We start from the raw sequence: 13,022 nt of genomic DNA on the forward strand, positions 1-13,022 counted from the left end.
AAGAGGAGGATTGGTGGCAGATGTTAGCTCAGGGCTAATCTTCAAAACAAAACAAAACAAAACAAAACCCTAGGACTTCAGTTAAGCCTTTATAAAAACTTATAATGCACTATAAAATATAGAATATAAATTTATAAAAATTATAAAATTATAAATTTTATATAAAATATAAACACCTTTCAATGCACTATTCTGGGTTTGCAATAGTGACATTCCACGCCCCAGTGACAAACCTGTACCCCTGTGGAGTCCTGTGGAGGGAAAAACCTTTGTAAAGACCCAGGGGAGGAGGTGGGTGTGTCCTGTCCCTGAGTGAGCTATACAAATGGAACCTGCTGACCTGGGTTGGGTTGGGTTGGGAGGGTGGAGTTTATTTGCTGTTTCTAGGAGGTTGGGGCTTCACTCCCTCGGGTGGGTGGGGACCTAGTCCAGAGCTAACAGGAAACCACGTGAAAATTCTCCCTCGGGGCAAAGAGCAGGTTGTAGGCCTGTGTACACAGTGGGGTGGCAGCTGTTAGCTTTGCAACCGCTGGCATGGGATTTGAGTCACAAGCCTACACTGTACTTTGGAGCTCCCTTCTGCCCTCAGAACTCCTGCAAAGGGCTGTGCTTCCTTGTACGACGACGAAGAGAAAAGGTCCCCAGAAGTCTCTTACAGACAGGTGCTCTCCTGGGGGAAACCCTCCCTTAAGAGTCACTAGGGGCAGTTGGGGTTTGGGTCAGAGAGGGCAGATGGGCGCTGTCAGGACTGGCCTTTGGGACTTTCTGGGGGTTGAGGGAGGAGGACCTCTGATAGAAACTTATCTTCTCCTGAAGTTTATTTAAAGCCAGACAATCACCTTTATAATGGTTGCTATTTATCAGCTGCCATATGCCAGGCCCTCAAACACTTTATCTCATTTAATCCTTAAGGAACTGTGGGCAGGGGGCATTATCATCCCTAATTGACACGTGAGGCCGCTGAGACCTGGAGAAGCTAAGGAACCTGCCCCATCGTAGGTGGAGGAGATGCTGGACCCCTGGGCTGGAGGAATGGACCCACCCCATAACTTTAGGAAGAATTTGGGACAACATATTTCTTTAGGCTTTTCCTTCATCGATATTTTTAGGTGACTTCCATTTAGGTGAGGCTTTAATTTGGTTTTGAAAGGAAATACTCTAATGTATCCGTCCTTGGTGCAGAACAGTAACACTGCCCCCCTGAAATGGAAACAATCTTGCCTTCTCCCTGCGCTCTTGCAGCCTGCCGCTTTCTGTTTATGAACGTGGCAACCCGCCTTTCCTTCTGCCTGGGAATGTGATGGCTCCAGTGTTTTTATTTTTCTAACTCCTTGTGATAACCTTGGGCTGGGGCATTATGTACTCGAAGCTCGAGGCTAAATAAATCAGCTCACATCCTTGAGTCCCTGTTGTCACCACATTGGACATTGAACTTGATGGAGTCCCTTGATGGAAACCAAGTGTGAACCCTGGGGATGGGCTTGCACAACCCAAGGAAGGACAGCCAAGGACATGAAAATAATCTTTGGCTCGGAGCCCCGGAATGGAGTCGGTGAGTCCTCGGTTGCGTGTGACCTGAGCCCTCAGCCGCACTCGATCCAGGGCTGGCTGCTCACTTTTTTTCTCTTTTCTCCTGATTTCTTCGCCACCTCTCTCTCCTGGTTTTCCTCTGTCCTCTTGAGTCTCTACTTCTCAGGTTCTGGTTCCTCCCTCCTCGACCCCTTAGTGTCAGAAATGCCCAGGAGCAGTCCTTGGTGGTTTCCTGTGCCCTGTGGGGTCTCATCCAGAATCACGGCTTGAAATATCCTGCCAGTTTGTAGTACCAGCGCAGCGCTCTTCTCATCGACCCGCACTATGACTGTATGTTCTGCGTCCTTGATAATCCGCTGGGATTTCTAATGGATATCTCAAATTCAACATGATCAAAATGGAACTTCGGCTTTATTACCCTCACTCTCCCCCCAAATCTTCTACCTGCCGTCTCCCCCGCCTCAATGAATATCCCACCTTTCCTTCTAGTTGTTCAGGCCACAAATTCAGGAGGCATCCTCTACTCTTCTTTCCATCACACCCTGCGTCTAATTGTCGGGAGTCATCCGGCACTACCTTCAAAATTAGCCAGAAGCTGACCACCCACTTCTTACTCCTCCACTGCCACCTGGTCCGAATCACCATCATCTCCCACCTGCCGTAGCCTCCTCGCTGGTCTCCTGGCCACCACTCCTGTCCTCACTGTCTGGTTCTCTGCCCAGTTGCCACAGTGGTCCTGTTAAAATATGTCAAACTGTCACTCCTCTGTTCAAATCTTGCAATGGTTCCCATAGGAACCATGTCTAACAGGGACCTGCCAGGCCCTCTGTGATCCCTACAGCGCCCCTCCACCCTCTCAGGCGCGCAGCCTCGATGCTGTTCCAGGGGATGCGCAAGTGTGCTGCGCCCTTAGGGCCTCCTGGCTGCCTGTTCCCTCCGGAATGCTCTGCCTCTGGACAGAAGTGCACTCCCTCACTTCCTGCGAGCCTTGCTCAGCGTCTCCATTTCTAATTGCAGCCAGCTCCCTTTCTCCCCACTCTGGCCCTGGGCATTTTCTTCCCCGCCCTTACCCTCCTCTGCTTTGTCTTCTTCCAGCCTTCCTTCCTTCCTTCCTCCGCCCTCCCAGCCTCCATCCTTCCCTTTCTTCTTCCTTTTTATCCTTCGCACTGTCTGAGGTTCACTGCCGTGGATGTCTTCTATCAACCAGGCCTACTGACTCCAGAACCTCAGGCCCAAGCATCTCAGGGGGAGCAGAGAACCTGCCCAGGGCCCAGCGGAGACCAGCTGGGGAGGCTGGCTTACACTTATTGGGCGCTCCCTGTATACACACGTTTAGACGCTTTACCTTTGTTACGACATTCCTAAACCATCCACCCCATTTCACAGAAGAGGAAACTGGGGAGCAAAGGGTTAGGAAGCAGCCTGGAGAGGAAGTGGTGGGTAGGTAACAGGTGTGAGCTGACTTTGTATCTGAGAGTATTAGACATGATATAGAATCCTCTACAGGCTTAAAGCCTCAGGGCTTTCTTACTGTGCATCTCTAGAGGATAGGAAGAATAGACTATTCCAACACCTGAGTAAAATATTTACTGCATGAAATTGTACAAGATTAAAATCGCAGTAATGTAGGGCACGATTAACAATATCATCACAGGCTTCACTACAACTCTCTGGAGCTCTGCCAGAGTGACAGGAGCTTTGCGTGTATCCCAGCTCCCACTGCAGCGAGGGTCCCTTCCTCATTGCTGCCTCGCAGGCTGGTGCTTCTGCAGGGCCGGCCTCGGCTCCTGCTGGCCTGCTCCCACCCTCCTTGGGTTGCCAGAAGGGACCGGACTGTTTCCCCTACAGAGTGCCAGGGGGGCTCGGTCTGTCCTCCTGTCTGAGAAGTGCTCCCATGTCCTAACGCACGTGGGGCTCCCCACCACCCTGAACACGGGCACCCCTGCCCTCCTCCCTCACACACACACACACATCACTCCACACCACACACACCACACATACCACACACACCATATCACACACCACACACACCACACCACAAACACCACACACACCATGTCATACACACACACACCATACTGCACACATCATGTCACACACACGCCACACCACACACTCATACCCACCACACCCACACCATACACACACCATACACACCACACACACACACTCATACCCCTCATACCCACACACCACACACTCATGCCCACTACACACACCATATCACACACACCCGCCCCCCCACACACACTTATACCCACCACACCACACACCATACACACACACATCACACAGGCACACACACATGCACACAAGCCGACAGTCCATTGATGGGTTATAGGCGATGCTCTCAGAGTGCTGGCGCAGGTTTTCCCTTGGCTCCACCCAGTACTCTGACCGGCAGGCGCCTGCAGAATAAAAAGAAAGACGGTTCTGCCGAGAGCATCAGTGGGGACGGTTGCTCTGACCTCCTCTGGGCACTTGGGGTTGTGGTTTGGAACACGAATCTCCCTGGGGATGAGAACCTACGGAGAAGCCGCCCCATTTGCCCTGCAGAGGAGAGGTCCAGTCCTGCCCCCCAATCTGCAGCCCGCTCCCAGTCCCGTTTCAGCAATAGCAGCTCTGCCATTGAACTTGCGTGAAATCCCTTGCGTACACGGGAAATGAACAGTGTTTGTTTGTCCAAGATGAATCTACCCCCGATAAGAATGTATAAACCTTGGGCCACGTTTTGTCTGCAAATGCTTCTCTCCCTTTCCCAAACACTGGGTGGACAAGGGCCTTGGAAGGGCCAGCCAGTTGGGCAGTTCTGGAACTGTCTCTTTAGCTTGCAGGTTTGGTCTCCATGGCTGAATGCTCTCCAGGTTCTTGTCTGCAATCCACCTTCAGAATGGCAAAAACAGTTGAAAATAGCTTAAGTGACACCTGGGCCAGTTTATGAGCAGGTCCATCCTGGGAAATCCCTTTTGTGGCAAATGTTCTCTTTCTGCAGGGTCCCCAGCTTCCCTGGGCGGGGGGATTATGCTTGGGGGTCCTTCTTAAATATGGATGCGCAGAGCAGATCAGTTTGGATAAGTTCAGTCCCCGACTGATTTTGGCTCCCCCTGAATTAAACTTTTTTTTTTTTTTCTGGCTGGAATATTCTGAAAAAGAAAAAAAATGCGTACGTTGGTTTGTCTGCTGTGTGCATTTCTTTCAGTAGAGTCAATGAATCCAGCTTTGTTCGCTACTACAAGCCCCGGCTTTTATCCCCCCTTCCTTGTGTCCCTGTGTAGCACTGTACCAGGTAATGAAAGGATTTTCCTTATATTACTGTTCTTTGTTTTCAAGGAACAACAGAGAGCGAGTATTTCCAGACAAGTGAGGAAATTCCCAGAAGCTAGCGGCCAGGGAGCGTGAATCCTGGAGAACAGGCTTGAGATGAAGAAAGGATTCCACATCTCCTACGAAGCTGCTGATTTTCCTTCCTCCCTCAGCAGCGACCCCCCAAACTTCCCACTCACAGGTGTGCACAGGGTCATTCTCCATTCCCAGCCACCTGAGCCTATAGGAGCCGAACTTCCAGACCCAGCTCAGGATGGAGCCTGTTGGGATTGGACAGCTCTAGGGGGTGCCATTCCTAGCACAGTCCGCAAGGACCCTAGGGTTGTGCAGTCCACACTGAGTTCTGGGAAGGCCTCATCTGCTTTGTTTAACTCCTGGCTCAGAGCCCTATCGAAATACCAGTCTTATCATGCTGATTAATAACGATCCATTGACCTTTTGGAGTGAGCAGCTTTGACCTCCCAGCCCAGCAGGACCCTGAGGGAGAGTAAGGGCTCTTGCAGAAGAGACAGCCCCTGGGGAAGCCCAGCAGCTCATCCTGCCCCCGCCCTCAGGAATAGTCCAAGTCACCAGCTCCTGGGGACCGAGTCGGCTGGCCCCACAGCTCTCTCTGGTGTCACTTGCTTCATTATCCTCTCCTGGCAGGGTGTTCCAGAATATAAAGGTGACACTGTAATTGCATTCATCTAGCAGAGTCGGATCCATTGAAAATAGCGAGAGGGCTGACAAGTTTTGGCAGCTGCAGGCTCACAGATCACGAAGTGAGGAGGACAAAGACCAAGTTTTAGGATTTTGACCTAATGGCTTGATAGTGTTTTCTGAGGTAGGCCGGGTGTCTCAAAACTCCTTCTGTTTCATGACCTTTGCTGGGCCAGGGGCTCCTGGGGCTCCTGTCCTCTGCCCAGGGAGGTCCCCTACTCAGCTAGTGGTATCCATCAGGGTCCAGGGAGGGCCCCTCTCCTGTCTGCGGAACCTCTGTGCACTCTGTCCCCCTTCATTCTTTTCCACCTTCCTCCCTCTCATGATTGTCACCCCATCTCCCCATCTTCATCTTTCCTCAGCCTCCAGTGGGGTTATTAATCCCCTTCTGGTGGCACTCAACCCGCCACAATGCTGCCTCCCAGCTGACACCACCAATGACAGCAATGACAACCGCTACAGGAATTGCTTTCCAGGGTTCCAAGAAGGTTTCAGCTGCACGACGCCCTTCACTCCTCACAATAGACACGGGAAAATGGGAAGATTCTAGGTTATTTTTCTAAAGATGCATGTATTAGGTTATGGTATACATTTGGCTGTTTTGAGACATCACATATTTGAAAAAAAGATTTTTGCTGTTGTTGACCAATATACAATAAAGCTTTTTAGGGGGTTATATAATCTACACTACTTCTTTACCATCAGAAAACCTGGGAGTCGAATGTGAATATAATAACACCATTTACTTTCATTTTCTCTCTACCGCAGGGTAAGAATAAATACCTTGCATTTTTACTGTGTTCTCTGTTTTTAAAAAGCCCACATTCGATTCACAATGTAACTGGATTGTCTCTGCAATCTTTCGAGGTAGGAGGGGCAAGGGTTATTACCTCTAGTTTATGTACTGAGGAAACCGAGGCTTACGAAGCTAAACGATTTGTTTGGAGTCACAAATAACTAGTACAGAGCACAGCTAGAATTGGAGTTTAGATTTTCTGACTTTTTCTACTGCAGACATCAATTTCTTTCCTAAAATTGTGGTTTCTGGATGTAGATACAAAAACCAAGAGTGCACATTTGTATATTCTCCCACCGCCAAATGCAGCCATCCCAAGACGCCCCCTTCAATGCTCGTTTTTCAGATGTCCTGCAGGACTCAATCCCTTCTCTGACCCTCAGCACACACCTTCCACTAGTATTTCACACTCTTTTCTCCAGTTTGTGCCACGGAAGCTGATAGATTGACAGGCACAGTCTTAGGTGGTTCCATTGTCCCTGGCGTGGCCCTGGGGACAAGGCTGGTGGCAGAATGCGGCCTGGCTGGACTCACCTCATGACCTGGAGAAAGAGGCTTTCTGGACAACTTTTCTGAAGGATAAATGAGAGCAGCCACATAATTTGATGATTTGAGCCTAAAGGAGGGAATCATTGTGACTGGTTTTCCTACTTGAAGCCCCGGTGGGGGAATTGTCTCAGCAATACGGCCCCTTTTACTGGACAGTGACCTTGATGTCCTGTCCACCCAGAGTGTCACAGAGCCCCGTGTGCTGTGAGCTCCCGGCGGAGGGACGGGGCCCTCGGGGTGGGCTTGTCCGCTGTAGGCTCAGCAGATGAGGACCCCCAGCAAGCCCAGGAACCCCTGTGGGGCCCTGAAGAGCCGTGCCTGTGCTCAGGAGCCCAGCAGATTAGCTCAGGGAGGAAGCCAAGGTAAAACCAGGAGTGATGGCTGCTGGATCCCAGACACACCCGGGATTGGGGAAGGAATGAGGGAAGATGGTGGAAAATAAGGAGGAGACTTCATCAAGAGTCCTGGGGGAGTCCAGCTGGTGACCTGTGGGGGTCATCTTAACTGGTCCTTGCTGACTTAGGCTGGAGGGCCTGCTTTATCCCCAGGCTCCCGAGCTCACTTTGAGATGTAAGGAAAACCCAGAAAAACCAGTTTTGTGACTGGACATACTTTCTTCTCTGATGTTCCCTCAGTGATCTCTGAGTGCTTTGCTATTGGAAATACCTATGTCACCTCCACCTGCCAGAGCTGCCTGCTCTGCCGACACCAGCAGCAGGCCCTCGCTGTCACCTTTCTCAGTGTCCTCTCTGAAATACCCTTGTCACCTTGTCCTGATCATCAGCCCAGCTTCCTTTATGCCATCAATCTCCAAACTGCAATCACTAGGATTTTTTTTTAAAACTTCAGCTGTCCACTGTTTATTTTCCCACATAATGACCCCGCAGTCACATTTCTCCGGGAAGCATTAACCTGCGTTTCATCGCGATGTCCTGTGTGGGTTTGCTCCCCGTTCCTGCCTAGGTAGATGTGAAGAGTGAACATTGCTTTCTGGAGGCACCGCTGACTTGCTGGGTTCGTTTTTATAAAGGTCTGGAGGAGGGAATGCTTTCAGCATTGAGTTATAAATGGCAGTTTGGTGTCCCAGAAAGGGCACAGACTTGGAAGCCAACAAGCCTCGGAGCCATGCTGGCGCCACCACTTCTGAGCTGAGGGACTTTGGGTCATTTCTTGCCCTCTCTGGCCCTCAGTTTCCTCTTCGGTGCATCTACACGATAGTCCTCCCTACTGTGGAACAGCAAGACACGATGTGCTGTCGCCAGGAAGCATGGCACACAGGCCCAGAATGAGGGCTCCCCCAACCCCACCTCGCTTCCTCCGCCCTGTCTTCCCACCTCATTAGCCTGAGGCCTAAGGACACTCACAAAGGTCACAATCTATTCTGTGACTCAAAAAACTGTCAGTACCAACGTGACTGGTCCACTCTGTGTTTCATTGTGTGCAAAAAGGGAAATTCAGAAAACATTTGCTTTTAGACTGACAGTCCTGGTGCATCAGATGTCATGGTCGTTACTGTGGTTAAATGGAAGGAGAAAGATCTGGATGTTTAACCAAACATCTGATTGAATTCTTCTCCACAGTGCCAAGCTATGTGGGCTGGGAGACTAGGAGATGGAGACGATGCAAGCTGGGGGCTGGAAGGTTCTAGACCTGATTTCAGCACCCACAGACGGAAGCCCTTTGGACAACTGTGTCTCTTCTGCCCATTTATGACGACACTGGAAAGGCATTCGGCCCTCTGTTCTGAAGTCAGGTTTGGCACATGACGGTGGCAGTGCAATTCGCAGTATTGTGATTCGATGAATAATTTTAGGGCAGACATGGTTCCCTCGTGGCCCCAGGCAGTCGATGCACATCCAAACTTTCCTAATTTACACACTGGGGAATGCCTTCCTCGTGACCTGTAAGTGTTTTGCATCACCTGTCAGGCTAGGATATTCGTAGAAGGCATTACTGGCCTCTAAGTCATGCAGTTGGGGCTGACTTGTCAAAAACTAGGCAAAGCCCTTCGGCCAATTACATGGACGAGATCACCAGAAGGACTTGCTCACTCCAGGGCAGGGCGGTGACATTCCTGGCCCAAGTCTTACAGCCCTGGCTGTCCCTGCAGTGTGTCCCTGCGGCTGTCTCCAGGAGTCTGCAGTGGGACTTGGAGTGAAGGTCATGAAGAGGGAAGCTGTGCTGTGGCTCCAGGGCAGCCCAGGATGGGTGGGGGCATCGATGGAGTCAGGCCTGCCTCTGTTGAAGCAACGCCCTCCACCCCTGGAGGAGCCCCATGAAGCCCTCCAGACTCCGGCAGCAGGTAGCCAGACTCTCTGTGAGGGCCCGACACTGATGCTTCAACTAGAGGGACCTTACAGACAATGAAGCCCACCTTTGCCTCCAGGGGCCCTGGGAAGTTGGCAGAGGGCTGGCGTGGGAGGCGTGGGGATTATTCTACAATGAAATTCTCCACTGCCCCCTCCCTCCTTCTCCAGGAACCTCCCCCTTTTATCAGTTTCCCACATTGGGCTTTTAAAGGAAGACCCTTGGCCAAATTCTCCTGGAAGTCTTGGAGAGCCTCCCAAGCGTGCCATCATTTCACTTTCACTGAGGAAGGAGGTGTAGTTATCAGGCTGTGACAGTGACTATTGTTCTCAATGAAGCTCCCGTGAAAGTCTGTGTGTTCCATTCCCAGCCACGGGGAACAGAGGGGCTCCCTATTTATCTAGAAACTAAGCTTCTTGCTTTTTAACATGTATATTAAGGAAGAGGAAAAGAAGCCTTTGTCCCTTGGCTCCTGAAATGCAGTACGAAAGTTGGGCTGCATTGCCTTGGTTAGACCTGCCCTAAAGTTAAGGAAGAACTGTTAGGGGTTGTACTGTGTCTCCTGGAAAATCTCTATGTTGAAGGCCTAACCCCCAGGACCTGTGAATGTGACCTTATTTGGCAATAGGGTGGCTACAGATGTAATTAGTTAGATGGGGTCATTAGGATGGCACCTGATCCAGTATAACTGGTGTCCTTATAAAAGGGTAAATCGGACACTGACACACACACACAGGGAGAACGCCATGTGAAGATGGAGGCAGAGATTAGGATGATGTGTCTACAAGCCAAGGAGCATCAAAGATTGCCAGTGAATCCAGAGGCTGGGAGACAGGATGGAACAGCTTCTCCCTCACGGCCCTAGAAAGGATGAGCCCTACCCACAGCTTGACCTTGGACTTCCGGCCCCCGGAACTGTGAAACAGGACATTTCTGTAGTTTAAGCCGCTCAATTTGTGGCGCTTTGTTCTCACAGCTCTAGAACATTCATACAAGAACCCTGACTTGGGGGGCAGTTCTGGGCCCCCACGTCTGTCCCGGGGAAAGTGTAAAAGGTGTGAGAATCTGTACTGCCTTGAAGCAGGGCCAGCCTGGCCAATGTCTCAGGCCCCAAACACTAGTGCCAGAGGTGTGTAACACGCTCCTGCCCCTTTGACCAACCGACCCCAGCATCTGGGCGAGGCAGGGGTTCCTGGGTTTGTGGGAAAGAAAAGACCCCGTATGGCAGAGGCTGAAATGTTGTCTGGTGGCTTCTGGTCCTGAAACTTCTGCATCAGTGAGGGCAATCTCTCCTCATGCTGGCAGGTGTAGGTAGGCTTCTGAGTAAGATTTCTTTGGAAGAGGAGACTCTGTGGTGGAAAAAATTTGCACACAATTGATCCAAAGCCACCCACGTCACGTGACTCTCTGTCTTTTGGTTTGTTGTCCAGGGCTCTCTCCTTACATCCTGGGCCACTTGTCCTGGCAGAGGTCTGCCCCACTGGGCAGAGGTTGTACTGGACAGCTCCCAGCCCTTCTGAGCATGAGGCCATGCTTATTTTCCAGACTTGGAGCTCTCTCCCATCCCTCTTTGTTTCCAGAAGTGCCTTGGATACATCTGGACTATAGGTTCCTCTTCTCTTTTCTCTGAATGAAACCACAGCCAACCATCTCCCTTGGTTTGCTTTTCCACATCAAGTTTCTAAGGTCACAATGCCCTGGGGCTGACAGCTAGCTATTTGGGAAACAGGCGGGCATTTATAACCAAATAAATATCGAAATTATCCACAAAGCAAATGTTAGTGGTGACCAACAGCACTAAGACCAAGGTCGTTGGAGACTGTGCCTTCCTGATGTTCTGTACATGACCTACTGCCAGCCTTTAGGGTTTAAAGTGCGCTGGGAAAACCTTGCTGGCTCCCAGACACGCAGATCCCACTCTAGGCTAGTCTGTCAAACGGTCCTCAGAACAAAGCAAGGAGAGGAGCATCGACTCGGACTTCTTAGAATGACTAGCGTGGTAGAACCTGGCACACAGCACCTCCTTGACACATGTGTCTTGGTTTAAAGTAGCCAGAAAAATCTCCTTCTGGGATCCCTGCCCCCCAGTTTAAAGGACAAATAGGAGAGACTTGGTTCTGAAAGGCGCTGGGTGCAGAAGGTTCTGGAGACTTAGCTTCTAATTCCTTTCCATCAGCAGAAGGGTGACCAGACCAGCTCCTTGGCCACCTTGGGCTCTGGAGCGATGAGATGCAGGCTGGTCCCCCACCTCAAGGTCAAAAGAGCTCCATGTGTGGGTGGAGCACGTGGATGGATCTGGAGCAGAGGTCTCGCTAGGAATCCTGGCTCAGCCGTCTGTCTGCCAGCTGTGTGGCCTTGGGCGAATTCCTTAACTTGAGCCTCAGACTCCTTATCTGTGAAATGGACATAGTAATAATGTCAGCCTTCCAGACTGTATATGTGTTCATATACACGAGGCACTTAGAATAGTGCCAGGCTCACCATAAGCCCTAAACACGTGAGTTTGTAAAATGGGTATACGGAGCAAGCAGCTGGCTGTAGGCAGCGTGGGGCTGAGAGGCAGCTGCCCGGATGACTGGGTGACAAGAGGACAGGTGTTTGGGGCGGAAACGCCTTGCAAAGAGAACACTAGGTGAGCCCTACCTGTTTCTCAGTGTTTGTTTCCCATGCCGTTGTCTCCATCAGAACGGGAATGTCACGTCAGACTCACACCGTGGATTCCTTTTCCTGCCAAAACGCCTCTTCTAAGCAATGAGCAAGAAAGCAGCAAGAGGATGAAGCCAAAAGCCCATTTGGCAAGAACGCTGTTTTGGAAAATGATCAGCAGTGTGGGTTGGGATGAAGTTTTCTGCGCTTTTCCATTATTTCTTCGGCTTCGCATACCCTGACTGAGCAACGTTCGGCTGACTGAAGGCCGGGTGGCAGACGGACACAGATTTTTCTCAAATTTCTTTCTGAGCCAACTTCACACTATATAGAGGGAAAAAAAACCCCTTGTTTTCTCTTTTCACTCTTGAGAGGTTTCATATGCAGACACAATTTTAAATTTCTTTTTTCCCCCATGAGCTGTTTGGAGGGGGAGGCTGGGGGACGGGAAGGAATCTGCGTTTCTGGAGGGATTTCTCACCCCATGCCCATGCCCTTTCCTGCACTTTCCCCGCCTGTAATTCAAGAAGTGGCTGCATAGGGCTTTTGCGAAAGAGTGCGTGTGTGTGTGTGTGTGTGTGCGCGTGCAAGACATAATACGTAGGGATGTTCAAAATGACTACACTGAAAGCCAGGTTTGGATTAATTCTGTGAGAGTAACTAGGCGGAGTCAGGAGTTTTTGGTCTGCTCAGTTTTTAGCTTGTCTAGGTCAGCCAGCCCATTGATTGATTGATTGACTCATTCGAGTACTCACCGAATGCCCATTGTAGGCATACACAGGTCTAGGCACTGGGAATTCAGCAATAAACAAAGCAGAGGAAGAAGGGTGCCCTTGTGGACCTGACCTTCTTGGGCAGGTGGTGGGGAGGAGTGGTACAAGGAGATGCCACATCGCAGGCAGCCACGAACACAAGCCATAACCCACAAGGGTGGGTCAGGGGACTAGTGTGGGACTCTCGGCCCCACCCACCCCCACGTGCTTCCAGTTCCCTCACAGTATCTCTGTCTCTGGTTCCACCCTCCTGGCTCCCTGGGCAGATGGAACTGCCACTGCCACCTTCTTTGGGGGAATTAGACACATCCGGATTCAAATCTGGGCTCTGCCACTTACCTGCGGTGGCACTGGGCAAGTATAGTCCCATCTCTGAGACTCAGTTTCCACATATGTGA

The 13,022-nt window shown here is 50.8% G+C and overlaps 1 long non-coding RNA gene across 1 annotated transcript; it reads left to right on the forward strand.

The window, feature by feature from the left end:
* The first annotated feature begins 648 nt into the window (after nt 1-648).
* LOC124234364 (uncharacterized) lies at nt 649-6,199 on the forward strand. The gene is made up of 3 exons (XR_006887290.1): nt 649-1,552; nt 4,861-5,035; nt 5,916-6,199. It is a non-coding gene; the product is annotated as an uncharacterized LOC124234364 (long non-coding RNA).
* Nucleotides 6,200-13,022: the final 6,823 nt, after the last annotated feature.

This window comes from Equus quagga, unplaced genomic scaffold (genome assembly GCF_021613505.1).
Source record: "Equus quagga isolate Etosha38 unplaced genomic scaffold, UCLA_HA_Equagga_1.0 73442_RagTag, whole genome shotgun sequence".
In the NCBI taxonomy this organism is placed as follows: domain Eukaryota; kingdom Metazoa; phylum Chordata; class Mammalia; order Perissodactyla; family Equidae; genus Equus; species Equus quagga.